Source organism: Strongylocentrotus purpuratus, unplaced genomic scaffold (genome assembly GCF_000002235.5).
Source record: "Strongylocentrotus purpuratus isolate Spur 01 unplaced genomic scaffold, Spur_5.0 spur5_contig_845, whole genome shotgun sequence".
Taxonomy (NCBI): domain Eukaryota; kingdom Metazoa; phylum Echinodermata; class Echinoidea; order Camarodonta; family Strongylocentrotidae; genus Strongylocentrotus; species Strongylocentrotus purpuratus.
In genome coordinates, this window is record NW_022145552.1 from 357,655 (window position 1) to 361,310 (window position 3,656).

Below are 3,656 nucleotides of genomic sequence, written 5' to 3' on the forward strand. Positions count from 1 at the left end.
AAAAAAAAAGAGTAGTTTCCTTACCGAGTTTGCCCATTTCTTATTTTTAATTTTGTTCAAATTTGTCTCCTTTGATTGAAGCAGTGAAATTTCTAGGGTAGATTTCCCCTTTAAATCAGAGTAAAAAATTGTCCTTTTGATCGACCAAGGATTTAGTGGGCAGGTCAATATTTCCCAGAAGCCTTGCATTGGACCTTGCATCTTACTTCAAATATAAAATCAACACAAAACACATGAACAATCTACAAAAAGCTATTTACAATAAACTGATAGAAATGAGTTGATATGAATTATTAACAGGCAAATATAAATACTCAAATTTAAGGGTCTATGAATATAGAAGACAAGGTTATAAGAGAGTTTGGCAGCACACACATTGGCCCGAATTCACAAAGCAAGGTTTGAGCTCAGACCAAGGTTTGAGCTCAAACCTCCTTTTGTTTCGCCAAACCTCCTTTTGTTCTTTACAAACCAGGTTTGTAAAAAACGCGTAAAACGCGTCATATGACGTACGAAAACTAAGGTTTGAGCTCAAACCTCCTTTGTGAATTTGGGCCATCGGTTTCAGCATCCTTACAAAAAGTAGTAAATTTACAGACCTATACAACTTTGTCTTGCATTCTCAACAAGATGATGGCAATTCAATTAAAAAAGATGCACCAACAAAACTGTTATGTCGCTGATAAAGTTTCTCCATTATTAGCTGAAATGGTCAAATTTGGTTTCAATATGAGTTTTAGGATTTTTGCATTGCCCCTGAATGAAGGTATCTTAATCTACCTTGAATGAACATTTGGTGTTCACTGGTTTGGTAAACGCCTCCCTCAGGTCTTCCACATCAACCGCCGCTCCCGATTTGGACAAAAGCAGTTTTTGTACCAACTGCGTCAGCTGCTGCTGCCTTTCCTCCAGCCTCTGCAGCGTACACAGTACCTGCACTTGAAAATTGCCTGAGAAGAAAAAAACAGACATATAAAATACATTATAATAACAGTTCAAGTCATTAAAAAGTTTGACAGCAAATTAATAGGATATTTTGCCGAGATATGTTTGATAGCTGAAAAATTTAGTCACTTCAGGAATATATCACCCAGCTTCAAAGACGACACCTGTGCAGCGCTTCCAACAAAGTATACATACTGTAAGGATTTAAAAGCGACTCTTCTGTAAGAAAACTATACCCATGCCTTGTTGATGAAATAAATTACATGTACGCCGAGATAATCTGCCTCTCTTATCCAATCCAACAGTATTTTAGTGTAGCAACTTAGTACAGATGGCAAATGTTGTTTTGTTAGTTTATACGCTCTACAGTATATGTTCTGATGATAAAAAACCCCTCAGAAACTTTCGTTTGTGAAATGCTATCTGAAAAAAACTTACTTTCCGAAGCCCGAGCCCTTGCTGGAGTTGTGGGTTGGAACTGAAAAATGTGATGTGGACTTGGACTTCGCATTCAGTTTCGGCATTGGTATCTCTGCTGCCACAGCCTTAGTCGTTCCTCCGCGTACATGTTGTTTTCTTGGGTCCTAACCGATTCAAGATCTGAAAAACAGAGACACATTGCAGATGTTAAAAGGGATATCAAGACATGACAAGAAATCTTATAAACTGAACAAACTTTTGGGTAATGCAAACTTCTTGTCCGAAATTTATGCCTAGATTACAAATTTCCAGTTTTGCCGGAATGGTGCCACATCAATTAATCATCATTTTGCATGGCTGGGACACAAAGCAGGTCTAGCTATCCCAAATAAATTATCTTAGGTTTTCATCTGTTGGATTTTGAAGAAAACAAGAAATAAGATGTAAATTATACGTCTCTGGCCGAACCAAGCACTACTAACCATCAAGAGACAAATACTTACCAGCGTCAATTCCGGAATGACTAGAAGATTTGCTAAATCTCTGGGGAAGACGTCTCTTTCGCTTCTACACAGCATCATCTTCCGATACCAGGTTTGACGTGTCCTCTGCCTTCCTGGCGATGCTTTTGCGCTTTTACATAGTTGCCTGTATGTAAAAATAAAACAAATAAATCCTTAAGTTATTAATCTACGTTATTGGAAATCAATTTCTTTAAATAATGTGTCATCTGAGCTAAAAAGATTTTTTTTAAAGAGACGAAATTGAGAACAAGATAGGCCTCTAGATCTAGGTCTCGATATTTCTAAAAAAACAATATCCATACAAAAAAGGTGGTTTGGGGAGCTATTTCAATTGCCTAAAAAACAAACCTGTTAATATAATAGGGGGTGGGATAATATAAAGTTGCTAAATGGTGGTGGAGGGAAAAGCATGGAATGTTCCATTCCCGTGGGATTTTAAATGCTATTGAGGGAAGAGTAAATAAGTCGAGAAATGAGCTGGTAGTCGAGGGACTTATTTTCTTCACGAAATAGCATTTTAAATCCCGATGGGAACTTTCCATGATTTTTCCAGACAGCAAAGTTAACAACTCAACTGTTTTAATCATCCGATTACCATGTAATGTAACGAGCCATGCGCACCGTACCCACTCCAGCAAAGAGTCCATGCTATTATGCGTATTGACCTCTAGCACTGCACTACGTGTTATAATAGGCAGCATTTGCTCAAAATGAATAGTCAATACACACATAATACACAAATGCACTTATCATGCCGATTCGGCTGTAAGCAAATTTTGACAGTAGATCTAGATCTAGATCTAGTCTAGACAAACAATTTGAATTTCTAAATTGTTCTTTCTAACAAAATAACATCGGTAAGTTGAACAAATTGTATTTTATTAGACTAGATCTAGATCTACTGCTATTTAGGTGTCATCAATTGTCACTAAAGTACCGATTTTTAGTGAAAGAGTTTTGTACAGTGGTGTTTGAAATGTTGAGTATCAATAGCACAGCTTTTAATACACACAGCCAGGATAGTAATGCAGCTATGTATGCACTAACTCCAAGAAGCTCCGACGCCGTTCGGCATCGGAGCTTCCTGGAGTTATGTGTGCACATACCCTAGCCTACCCAATTACCACACCAGTCAATGCAATGAAAGTTTCAACGGCCTGCACATGCGACATAGAGTCTGCCGTACTTTTAGTTTTAATGCAAATAATCAATATTTTATTTCATTTTACATGCTTCAAAATCAATCAAACAAAGCTTAAATTCCTTACAGATATCAAAATGTTAAAATAACGCTTACCTCGGTGTCGCAGTCTAACAGATTATTTGAAATCTCGAAGTCACGTCATCAAGCAGTCAACTCGTCAGTCAGTTTAAAACACGCGGCAAGCTCTGGAGCGAGCGCGCCGCACCGGCCGCGCTGGATACGATTCACTGACCTATACAGCTAGTGGTACGATTATATACGGTGCGTACGCACTCACATGCCCTGGTTGAATGGAGCATAATAGCGCGGTCGGACTGATTGGGCTGGGGGGGGGGGGGGGGGGGGGGGGGGGGGGGGGGGGGGGAAGGGGCACAAACATTATGTGAGGGGGAGGGGTCACTCCTTATGTATTTCTTTTTTCTTCAAAATAATGTCACCTTATTAGGTGGTCTGTCAACGGAGGGGTCACTCCTTATGTATTTCTTTTTTCTTCAAAATAATGTCACCTTATTAGGTGGTCTGTCAACGACAGATCACCTATTGTTTTCGTCAGAATTTTCTTT

General features: G+C 38.9%; 1 long non-coding RNA gene across 1 annotated transcript; it reads right to left on the minus strand.

The window, feature by feature from the left end:
* Positions 1-650: 650 nt before the first annotated feature.
* Positions 651-3,293, minus strand: LOC115926577. Its single transcript, XR_004065124.1, has 4 exons — positions 3,187-3,293; positions 1,869-2,013; positions 1,384-1,545; positions 651-950 (listed from the first exon to the last, which is right to left on the minus strand). It is a non-coding gene; the product is annotated as an uncharacterized LOC115926577 (long non-coding RNA).
* Positions 3,294-3,656: the final 363 nt, after the last annotated feature.